Source organism: Homalodisca vitripennis, chromosome X, assembly GCF_021130785.1.
Source record: "Homalodisca vitripennis isolate AUS2020 chromosome X, UT_GWSS_2.1, whole genome shotgun sequence".
NCBI lineage: Eukaryota > Metazoa > Arthropoda > Insecta > Hemiptera > Cicadellidae > Homalodisca > Homalodisca vitripennis.
In genome coordinates, this window is record NC_060215.1 from 94,042,421 (window position 1) to 94,055,330 (window position 12,910).

General features: G+C 35.6%; 1 protein-coding gene across 3 annotated transcripts in view; it reads left to right on the plus strand.

Annotated features, from left to right (window-relative positions):
* The window catches only part of LOC124369573 (protein FAM214A), a 117,987-nt gene that overhangs the window by 23,247 nt on the left and 81,830 nt on the right, over positions 1 to 12,910 (plus strand). The window contains exon 2 of one of the 3 annotated variants that reach the window (XM_046827604.1): positions 11,664 to 11,778. The exons of the other annotated variants lie outside the window; for them this stretch is intronic. The gene's annotated coding sequence lies outside the window, so the exon portion shown is untranslated. The remainder of the gene's footprint in view (positions 1 to 11,663; positions 11,779 to 12,910) is intronic. 3 annotated transcript variants of the gene reach the window in all.

Sequence of the window (12,910 nt, forward strand, 5' to 3'; positions counted from 1 at the left end):
ATAAGACATTTTTCACTTGCAGGTTTTTTTAAAGAGAGAAACAGTTCTGGGAAATGTCAACACCTGTACAGTTAGTTAATAGACGAGGAATTTTGATGTAAAATACTTTTATCTATTAATTCAACTAAGAATATAAAATCCAGATTTGAATGACGTTTTGTATTGGTATTTCTAAGAAGTGTGAGAGTTCGCAAATACCCTAAATGTGTAGGTTACTTGTCTCTACCGTTTTACATCAATTCTGCATGGATAATTAATGATCGATAATGCATCGGGCTCGTCACAGCGAACGCCCGCGCGTCGCTAAAGTCGTCATTTCTGTAAAGACTATTGTCTCGTTCGTTTTTAAATGTTTGACTCTGTGTAGACGATGTAGGTACGGTGTGACTGCACAGTGCTCGCGGTAAATATAGGGCCTTATCGAACAGACTGAAGGAAGTGGGCCAGCGGCAAGGGAGAAGGTAGCGGAGCTGCAGGAGCGAAGTCTCCCTTTGACCACCCCCCGTCACGTGGCCCTATACAGGTCAAGGTCGCCCTCACATCGCCGCGCTCCGGATTGCAAGACATCAATTCCCTCAGCAAATTAGTCACTAAAACGTAGTCCTTGGGTAAGTGAACCAGCGCAGGGTGTATGCGTGACAGCGTATCTTGATTTACTCTATTTTAAAACTAAGCGAAACAATTATTTAGGACAGTACACAAAAAGTTAATATTTATGATTCAATACAAAGACGAAGCCAGCGAGGGGGTCCATGAAGTCCGGACTTCCACCAAATTTTCAATTTATCGATTACTTTTAGCAAACTATTATTATAGAAATAATTCAGTTTTACTGACATGTACTACTGAAAGATCGTTATCAACACTGAAACGGGTCAAGAACGTTTTAAGAAACAAAATGGGGAATGACTGCACTTGCCTTACTTTCTCTCCACTTTGGGAAAATATCAGTTTCTCCAAAGCAAGTACTAGATACGATGGCCCATAAGTCAAGAAGTATTATACTTTTCTAAAAGCTCTTTCACATAATACCATTTTTCAATGTGGATTTGCATACTGTGCACTGTGTTTTGTAGACAATAAAAGCACCTTTTTGTAATTACAGTACTACATATGTTAAATCATTTTAATTATTAATGCTACACAGCCTACTAAAACAGTGCCCCCTCAATTATGAATATCAATCTTTATATTCCCTATTCAAAAGACGTAAAAACCTTGTGCAAAATTCACAATTTTGCTTCTTAAATATGAAAGTTTCAAACATTTGAATGTTTCCGGGGGAGACCCCCTACATTTCGTTTTGACCCCCAATTTTTTTCCCCTGGCCACGTTCTTAGTTCAATACAATGAAAATAAACTACAAATCCACTCATGGAATTAGTGACTCGGCCTAATCGGGAAAAGCCCCGCGAGGTGGGCATACGTAAACGATGATCAAGTTGCAAGTTGTGTAGCATTTAGTATTGATAAGGCGGGTAAAGGGATCTGAAATCCCTTACGTGTACAGGATTTAACGGTAGGATCCATGTAATCAATACGAATATGTACTTGACTATTTTTAAATAGTCACAACAGAGGGTGACGATACATAGTAACGAACTGTGTTGTGGCATGTTTTGTCAGCTTATATAGCCATAAGGACTGTATGATCATATAATTTATTGGAAACTTCCAACATCTTTATACAAAAGGAAAAAAAAGAAAAAAAATAGCAGTAAATGCTTTACAGAAGTTTTAACGCAAAGAAAAGTTTGGGAACACATTCAAGAGAGGCAAAATTATGAAGTTTGGTGAAATGTATTATGTGTGCCACAAAGAATTGCGGAAATGGAGCAAATCGAAACGTTTACTTAAACTTGGAAGGAATGGAAATGTGATTAATCTGTTTTTTATTATTGAAATAGGAAGGAAAATTAGAGCTTGCAGATGTGAGTAGGAAGTTAAATAATTAAAACAAGCTGGTGGTACATGAATTGGTACAATCGGGTTTAATTAGAATTCTTTTAATTTTTGAGGATAGTTTTGGTAATAAAATTCTAACAAAGGCAGGAAAAATAGAAAATAATTGTATTATTCGACAAGGAGTGGTTGGAATTTGAAGCTGAATTTTGGAATATAATCAGGCTCTAGGAAACTGTAAATAGGATATGAACGTTTTACAGTATGTACATGGACCATGAGTGGACGGATTGACATGTTTTTCATTTATAAAAAGTTATGTCCTTATGTCGTACAACATTAAAATACATACCACTCCCTGATCATAACTCATTTACGTCATGTAAAAACTTCCCATTTTTATCTTAGACAGTTTTGTATTAGGGGCTGATTACAAAATTGCCTAATTTCTCGCTATGAATCCCTAATCCTTGTACAATTCCAATTCCTCAATCAAAATCTTGTTTCTGCTTTTTCTGTCGTCATGGAAGTTGCCCTAAGGGCTTTGAATATAAAATAAAAATATTTTTCATACCAAAAATCTACTGCATCATCTTAAATTTTCCCATGCGTATTGAAGGAAATCCTGCAACTTCACTAGGGTTTGGCAGGAAATGACGCAATACAAGTATGTGTCCTCCATCACGAACTGTAGTTCTTAAAACTGGCGACAAAATTCACGAGAAATGTTAACGCTACGTTCTACGAAAATTCTTTGTTCTTGACCGCCTGTTATCTACCGGTTACTGCCTATTGAAGTAACCGAGCCGTTTTGCGTTATAAACTGGCATCTTTTTCCGTGTGGGGAGGATGCCAGTATAATTCTTGAGATCTGAGCGCGATTTCTGTTCCTATGTCGGATTGTGTGTTATATGTCACATCTGAACATTGTTTACAGCTGTACGCTAAGTGAAATTCAGATTTACATTTTTTCCTTAAAATTATGTCTTCTCTGTTTTCATTTAATTGGAAAATTCATATATGTAAAGTAAGTTTTTATTTAAGTCCTCTAATAACTTCAGAAATCTTAATTCAAATTCAACCTGAATGAAAGAAATTTAAATTTTGTGGAGGTAATTGCTCGTTAGGGGGAATATGTACATTGTGTATTGTGTTACATTTCTATCCAGCACTGAGTTAATTATAGAGCACGAATACATAATGTAATGTAATGTTATACATAATACACATTTTAAATCGATTTAATAGGACACGCTCTGTGTTGCCTAACGATGCAAAATTAAATAACCAATTTCAGTTGGATAATACACATGGTAACAAATAAAATTTACCACCGTGTTTATTTGGTTAAGTGAATAACGTTCACAAAACATTCGTGTATAGACATTCTCACTATAGACTGAAGAGTATTAATTTACGAACTATATAAAAATATCTATAATTTAAAGTTATTTTCTCGAGCACGTAAATCTCCTTGTGTCTAAAGAGCATGGTTCTGTCATAGTAAGTGGGTAACGGGGTATCAGTAGACCCGTGCACAGGAACAGAAAACACCATTAACCGCCTAGTTTAGCTTTAGTACGTGTTATGGAGGGACATAAGGTAAATATCAGTGTGAGTTACGACACATCTACGGGCAGATAAGAATAATAGGCCTATTGTAGTAGACCTAGTTGCTCTACTATAGCACAGCATTATAGTACATTTATTCCAGTGTAATCTCTTATAGTTGGACATTAGAGCTTGTGAAATGTCAACAAGCATGATTTTATCGGGCTTTAAGCATAGAACGGGAATTGCTCATGTTGCACGTTAGTGAAGTGCATCCGTTAGGAATTTAATAATAAATTCCAGCTATCTAAAATACCCTCCTTTCTCCAGCTTAAATTTTGAAAGAGAAAGGTATAAATTACTTTAAAGATTAATTTTGTTATTTTTGTAGTTTGGTATTGATACTTTTCAATATGGCTCATCCTCTACTCAAATAGTGGTGGATGAAGGGCAATTATAAATCTAAAGTAAACTTTAGGGCGAATAGGCGAATGAATCCTCAAATTAAAAACGTCATGAGACAGAAGTAGCCATTCCAAGAAAACGAATTATTCACTTCGATATCCGAGTTAAAACGGTACACGTTATCTATCATCAGAAGAATTGTAAATGCGAGGAAGCAACATTACAACTCAATACCGTTATCGGAAATGCTTACCATGTCACTCATCAAATAAAAGATCCTGATGAGGACGAATCATTAATGCCTGGAAAATCTATTTCTAAGTGTAGACAATAAAATAGCTGAATTAGGGAAACAAAACAGCCGCCATTTTAGATAATGTGGTTGGAAATAGTTCTTGTTGGGTTTATCTAATATAGATCCTTCATTTGAGATATCTGATGATAATTCGAATCTCACGATGAGTTAATTATGCCTCGCTCCTATTGTGTAATGGTCTGTCATTTAAAACACATTCTTGTTGTATGTCGGCATTGTAGTTCTATATCTGTAGATCTTTAATTTGTGATGATTCGGTGGATCTGTCCATTTACTTGTTTTTTTTGGCTTTCCCTAATCCCCCGTATTTTGATGTGGAAACAAAGTAACTTTGACAACCTCAAAAACAAGTCAACGTGTTATAGTCAATAATTAACAATTTTCAGTTCTAAAAATAAAATTCACGTTAAAATGAAGCCAAGTGCTTTTATTACGGTCGTTTTCAATTTTATGGAGTTACGGTAATTTTGTTTTCTGTGATAATTTTAAGTAGAGATCTCACAGTCACTCTCTAATCATGTAGGTCTGTTATACATGAATCTTTTAACAGGTTGTTAAAACGTTTCGTAATATAACTTGTGTCAGTGAGGCATTTTTGTACACCTACATGTAGTTTGTACAAAACATGGTTATGTGTAAAGAATGGGATTTAGAACGGAATAGTACGCTACTCCCTGAAGGGCATTTGAAAATTTAAATTGGTTTAACAGTTAATGAAGAAGTACGGTGGGGCACCTGATGTTAAAACTACGAGTTACAGTACGGGTTTTGATATGTTACAATATTTGTGGAGAACTTCAATGAATGTACAGAACATACCTTTTAAGGTTTAGACTATTTGCTACGCATAAACTCGTTGCAATTTTTGTTAATATTTTAACCCTTTGAGTGCCAAGTATTTTTTGAGTGGGTATACTGAAAAGTGCCAGGTATTTTTCTAGTGGGTGTACCTAAAAGTGCCAGTCCCTTTTCAGACATTTTGCAAGGTTTTAGTAAAAAATTCACAGTTCGATTATTTAATAAGCTATTAACATGATTCTTTTTTTATTTTACTCTGAAAACTCTGTTTAATTAACATAAAATAACAAAGTTACCATAACACTAAATGTAGGAATACCAAAAATGGACATACCTAAAAGAATTCAAAAATATTTTTTAATTTCATTTTTCAACCAAATTATTATGACCAAAAAAATTCATATCCTTTTCTTAGTCCATATCACTGGAAAGTGTATGCAATTGTCTGTAAATCTTGAAAAATTTATATTATTATCTTCAATAATGAGTAAGTTATACAACTTTTAAGAAACTATTGTCACATTGTTTCTGGTAGCTATGGCAACCAAAACTGTTTATATGTGAGTTGATTTAATAAGCTATCAACATAATTCTTTTTTTATTTTTCTCTGAAATCTCTGTTTAATTAACATAAAATAACAAAGTTACCATAACACTAAATTTAGGAATACCAAAAATGAACTTACCTAAAAAAAATTCAAAAACATTTTTTAATTTAATTTTTCAACCAAATTATTATGACCAAAAAATTCATATCCTTTTCTTAGTCCATATCACTGGAAAGTGTACGCAATTGTCTGTAAATCTTGAAAAATTTATATTATTATATTCAATAATGAATAAGTTATACAACTTTTAAGAAACTATTGTCACATTGTTTCTGGTAGCTATGGCAACCAAAAATGTTTATATGTGAGTTTCATAATTTAAAGTTTGGCCGGAAGTGTACTATAACAATTTATTTTGAAAAGAACGATTCTTCACAAACATTTCAATATGATATTATTTGAAAATATTAAAGGTTACAATTTTTAGTAAATCCGGTAAAATCGGACGTCGGCACTTTTCGGCCAACTTTTGACGTCCGGTAAAATCGGACGTTGGCACTTTTCGGCCAACTTTTGTCGTCCGGTAAAATCGGACGTTGGCACTCAAAGGGTTAAAGCAACAGAATATTAGATTTGTGTCGTTATTTATTTATAAAATTTACCTGAATACTGACAGCGTTATCCACAAACGAGAACATTTTGAGCACATACTTACAAATTGTGTATAGCTAATATTTGTAACAAATTTTAGTGCTTGTATAAAGTTACTAACTTATAACTTGCCAACTAAATATATTTGATTTATTACACTTTTCCTCATTTTCCACATATGAATCCCAGTAGCTTTCTGGTCATACAAGCAGTAGAAAGCCTTTAATATGCACCGGGAGTTAGTGCGTATAACAAGCGTAAGCTACTTTAACAGAAGATGTGGAAAAGCCACGTGGTTTTCACGGATCGTGGCAAGCTCGGACGGAGGCTTGACCGCAGGAGAGGTCGGCCTATTAGTGCAGAGTTTGGCGAAGACCGAGACACGGGTTAGTCCTAGGCGACAAAGAATAGATGGCCTGAGTCCTTGGTGCGGCCTTCTGGTAGCCTTGTACCAGCGTTGCGCAGTTGCCAGCCCGACCTCACCGCACTATTACACTAGCCACTGTACTATTTCGGTAATACTGTACTATGTAGGGAAATCACTTCCCATTAGTCTTATGTCCATTCCCGGCATGTTCCATGCGGATGTAGGGTTATGGATTGTGCAGTTTTCCGAACGTTACCGGTTTGGAAGACTGAACAATGCTACAAACACAGCACCAGTGTTAATGATTCTTGAATGGTCGTACCGAAAGTATATTGCGTATAAAGGAATTCAAAATGCAATAAATTCTAACCTTGGTTTAAACTGAAGTCAAAGATCATCCTATGAAATAAAATTTTACCTTCCTGAACTGCGTGCACTGGTTCAGTTGTTACTGTTGTAGTTCGTCCTGGGTGTTTTTCTTCATTTGTTATTTCATTTATTCTTAAATGTTGATAGATTTGTACGTTGCCGTTTAAAGTAAAAATAGAAAGATTTACTTTGCCAGGTCCGTTTAACGTTAAAACATATTTTGTTGAAACATATTTTAGCATGCATTACACACACTCGTACTTTTGTTGGATTCTGAAATAAAACAAGAATGTCACACGAATACATCTCAAATTAATGATCCCAAAATATTTATACATGTAAAATCGAAACAGATATTAGCACGACAGTGTATTAGGCTACAGTTACTCGGAATTACGTCTTCTACAACGATACGAGCGCAGCGCCGTCACGTGAAGTCTAAGGGCGAGGCTGTTTCAATAACGTGTTCAGTGTGATAATACGTTTTAACACAATGGTTCACGAAAGTTGAAAGCCGGTTATCACCGTGGTGAAAGATTATCATATCTGTCAGTGCCTCTATCTCTGCTATTAGTTGATTTTCACGTTGCTGTCAAACTGATCAAACTCTTATTTATAGCAGGACCGCACAGTTAACCCAGTTTGGTGAACTCCATTATCACGTACTTCCCAAAACAAACAATGTCCCGAATATTTTACAGTTTTGTAAACCTTCCGTGCCTAATTCGGGAGTTTTGGAAATATAATATTTTGTAACTACTCTTTCATTTTTAATCACATTACTATTATTTTACTACAACTTATGCAATAGTGGCTGTAATTCAGTTTTTCCAACGTACGATATTGTAGTTAATTATTTTTTCTTCGCACTTATTTGTCAGGTATTCTGCTAGCGTGTAAGTACGCCAAATATTTTCTCGGTGCGTTCATTACGGAGTTCTAATACAATCTCGGTTTCAATAGCCATAATACGTTTGTGTGAGTCTTTCCTAGACAAAATGCTCTTCAGGATAAATCATTTGTGGTTATGGAAGGAACGTGATGTATTTTATGTGTTTCTTTCTACCTGATAATCCTAAAAGATCTTTAGTATAAAAACATATCAAAAAATCTGTACTCATGAGAAAATCTACACGTATCTCATACATGTCTTAAGTTTTATACGCGCTTGTGTTACCATATGTTCGTTACTTGTTGCTAAAAGCACAAATGTCTCGAGATCGGGGCAATATCCCATGGCCCGGGGCGCCTTGGGTCCGAGAAATATCCCGTTTTGTTTTTATAAATAAAGAAAATGTATTAAATTTTTTTTAAGTTTCCTCAGATTTTAATTTAACATAGTACATATTGTATACAACATAATTATTTATTTGGTTCCTTCTTTGTAATATATCTTATATAAATTTAATATCTCTAAGTTTATTGTAAGATTGAAAATGTCGAATCTGTTGCATCGTATTTATTTTACCGTTAGTGGTGTTTACAAAAGCCAGAACAAGCAATAGAATAGGTGACCAATATAGGTAACAAAATAGTTAACAGTTAGGAACACTGAAGCTGTTGCCCTATTTTGTTACACTCGTAATTAACATCCTTTGGGCCCAACGCATTTTTCTCCTCGGGTGCCTACAACCCCAGGAGCAGCCCTGAGGAAAAGCTATGTTTAGGCACTTGCATGGCGGTGTAAAAATGTAAATCAACTGAAGGGGGGGGGGGTTGCCTTCCTCATCGAGAGGCAGGATATGGACAAAGGCCCGTGACGAAATGTCGGACTAGCCTACCTGCCACAGTCGTGATGGTAATTAACCTGTAATCAGAGTGGTTGACTCAGGATTGTAGTGATAGTGGATAAGGGTATAGGCGGGTCAGACCGGCCTTCACCCAGATATAGTGTGCTGGAAACACGGGCAATGTGGCCAACGATTTCATTTGCCATCTGCCACACTCGGTGTAGTCGAGTCTAGTACTACTCCAGAGAGCTGTCAGATGGTCCTTGTAGTATGGAATCCATAAAACATTGCAAGAATATAGACGTATCAGTGGAATGGCATTGAACATCGTCACTATTGGCTTGGCTTGTCCATCACCAGCGAACCTCGTTGGTTACTGACATAGTTACAATTACGTTCCGCTGTACGTACAAGTCGTCTATTTTCGTCATATCTACTGTGATAAGGCAACATGAACTTTATGTTAAAATGTCACAGAAGTAGCCGCCTACCAATGTCTTAGAAGTTTGTTAAAATAAAGCGGATGCTCGAGCTAGAAAAACAAAATAAGTTTTCCTTTATCGGAATTGATTTGTGGATTGAACTGAAAATGGTAAGTTTCGAAAATAAGGAGTATACCTACAATTGTGTGTTTTATTTTAACGGTCACGTCAAAACTTGCGTGCTTTGAAAGTTAAAATCACTATAAAGTAAAATCTCCCACTTGAATAAAATGCAACCTTCACAGCAAAAACTATTTTGATCCTTTCTTTGACCACATCCTTAGCTGTAATTTTCGAAGGAAACCATATTATGAAACGTTTAGAGAAATGATGATTAATGCAATAATTAGGTCATGTCTTTATCTGGGCTTGCTACAAAAACTCGGAGTACCACAAATACCACAAGAATTGATATCCAAACAATATGTGCTCCAACACGCCACATGATGTGAAATTATTCCATTAATGGAAATGTTCATAATTGGGTCGGTAGAGGAGTGTTTGTTGCATATAACATTTATGAAAAATGATTCACCAGCTGTTGATACTCTGGGTAAGAGTATCAGATATTCAGGAGCTAAGGCACTGTTGAGAAACTCTTAAAAAGGCATTGCGAAATACTGATTTCCGGTTGATCCGCCCAAGTCTGACTTTGTGATCACATTGACTAAGCAGATAACAGGATCGATGGTACATGTAACATTTCAACACAATTACACGAGTACTAACCTCATTTTTAAGTTCGTTTAAATGATTTATTTCTTGATACATCTTGCCTGAACAGCCTATACTTGGAATCCGGTATTTGGAATTCCAAAAACTTCAGTTCTTGGTTTTATACATATAAATTTATTGTGATTTGAATTTTTATTCGTTTGATAAGCCGTTAAGTTGTTTATGTATTAATATGATGTCATATTAAAATAGCGTGTTCATTCGTTTACAAATTACATAATTTTCAATTTCCACTATTTTATAGTGTATTGCCTTTTTATATTTTCTCACATTAGTGTTGTTCTATTAAAGACCTACTAGGTAATTCCGATTCGCCCGTCCAAGGTTTCAGTTGGTATTGTTGATGTATGGTGTATGTTCCTCACTGTTTGCTGTGTCGTGGATTCTGACGGTTACCCTCTCGCAGGATGGATGAGCCCGAACTCGGAGCTCAGGTGGGCGTGCTGCCGCTAACCTAACGAGGACATGACCCACTGCGGACGACTGCTCAACTCACAATTGTAGGCTCTCAATTGGCTTACAGTCTCGCCGGGCCGTGTTCTGTCCGCAAATATCATCACTATACTCTGTTCGGAGAAACGTGAACATCACTATACTCTGTTCGGAGAAACGTGAACATCACTATACTCTGTTCGGAGAAACGTGAACATCACTATACTCTGTTGGGAGAAACGTGAACATCACTATACTCTGTACTGAGAACCGTGAATCTCACTTTACTCTGTCCGAAGAACCGCGAACATCACTACTCTGTCCGGAGAAACGCGAACATCACTATACGCTGTCCGGGGAAACGCGAACATCACTATACTCTGTCCGGAGAACCGTGGCTGCTCTCGCACGCGCACTTACAACCCTGTCAGTCATACACAATGAATGTGCAGAGATCAGTTTTATTATTTCGTATTACATTAAGTTAATTTTATGGCATATGCAATCTTCATAAGTAAATAAAAAAATAAAACCAAATATGAAGTACGTATGAAATAGTAAAGCTACCATTTAAATAATAATAATTCTTAAATTAATTCTTGCATTATGACAATAAATCATTGCATTGCAAAAGTCAATTTTATGTTATTATTTATGTTATATATGAAGGCAAACATTTGTATCTTTTACTTATACAGTTTGCCAGATATATTTGAATTTGCATTTGGGGACTCCACATGTGTTAAATGTACCTCCTATCAGTACTAAAACGATAATTAATAATGTTAATTATTATCAAAAGCATCTCGTAGCCTTAGTGCATATCTATTTCCGAAAAGCTTGTATCTTTCTAAAGTTCTAGTAAAAAGTATTAATCAAAAATTTTACTTGCAATTTTTATCATTTCAAAACAATAACCAACATTGCAGTGTGATATTTAGTGATATAAATAAAATAACAAAATTAAAAATGCGGAAGAAATAATGACACGTGGGCATATTATTTTGATTATCGTTAAAGAATCTCTTACAAACACTTTTATCTTTTATTTAGATTCCCTGGGGTATGATAGAAGAGTGCAATAAACAGAGACGCATGTATTGATGAGTTGGAGAGTGAAGTGGAGGGGGGGCAGGTACAACTGAGCTTGCTCTGACTTTCCTAATTTCCTACAGGAAGTTTCGCTTACAGTGATCGCATTCTGTTGCTGGTTCCGGTAACTGGTGTAGTTTTGTTTGAGTTAGATGTTTTTTGTTGTCACTCAGTTGCCGGTCGGTTATCCCAGAACGTCTATGCTAACTAAACTCTTTTTAATCATCCGCCCATCGAATCACAACTTTAATTCCTCACTTCCTTAAGAAAAATTTAATGTTACAGAAGAACCTCCCCCCACCCCGGTGCCCTTGCCATCACGTGGCAGTGGGGCTTTCCCATGCCCGACAGGTCTTCTTGAGGTGGGGAACGGATTAGATGGGATACCCTAGACATCCAGGTAGGTGTTGAGTGCTAGGCCAACATCCTTCCCCATCAAAGTCTATGTCACGTTTTACCAAGAACCTTTGAAATAGGTGGAAATAAACTTGGCCCAGAGTTACCAAATGGGGCTTGAGAATTGGAATGTTGAATGTTAAAGTTTGGCAGTGTCACGGGCAGTGAACATTTTGTCTAACGAACTAGAGAAAAAGTAGATGGCCATAATAGCTTTACATGAAGCCAGACGGTCTCTAACTGGTAAAGTAAACGCCAAAGAATATGTGATACATTATAGTGTAGTAATAAAGGATGATGTTATGGAGGGGTTGAATTTGCCATTTAATAGAATGGATGTCAACAGTAATGGCATGTAGCACATTTAATTAAAGACTCTGTGAAATTAGTATTTACGCGCCAACTAAGAAAGTAGGAGAAGAGAATGTGTTATATGATTATTTTGAATGGTTAGTTATCAAGTTACCGAAGTATACGATTAAAGAAAACTTATGGAATAGCAATTCTAAAGTATTACATGTTGACGTGTTCAAAATGTAATTAGACACTGAAATGTTACTTTTACTCACTTACCAGTTTATAAAGGTAACTAACTGACTTAAATATTGCATACAAAACGCTTTCCTTTTCATGAACTTACTTTGGTCTTTTATGTCAATTTATTGTTTATTGAACGAATAGTTAAGCCATTATTCACAGTGCTTAAAGTGTTCATATAAATATTAGTATGTATTACAACACTTTAGAGTAGTCTTTAAGAGTCTTTAGTAGTCTTTAGAGTAGATGTAGTCTTTAAAGATTGTAGGCTAGAGGGTTTTACTTGGAAAATACTTGAACAGTCGCTGTTCTTTTAAAACTGCGATGGATAAAACAGTGTTTGGTTGACGCATTGATATATTCAAAATGAAAAATATATTTAATAGAGTTGAATTTAATTGGATGTTAAATTTTATTGTAAAACTTTACAAACGCATTTTAATTGGACTGCGACACATAGGTATAACAGGACAAGTTACAAAGTTTATCGAATTGCGTGTTATACGTTATTGCCAGTTCCGATGTAACTAATCTGGTCATTACGTTATGTATTCAAATAAGGGCCCCCTGTTAGCTCATTCACTTGTGCTGTTTGTAAC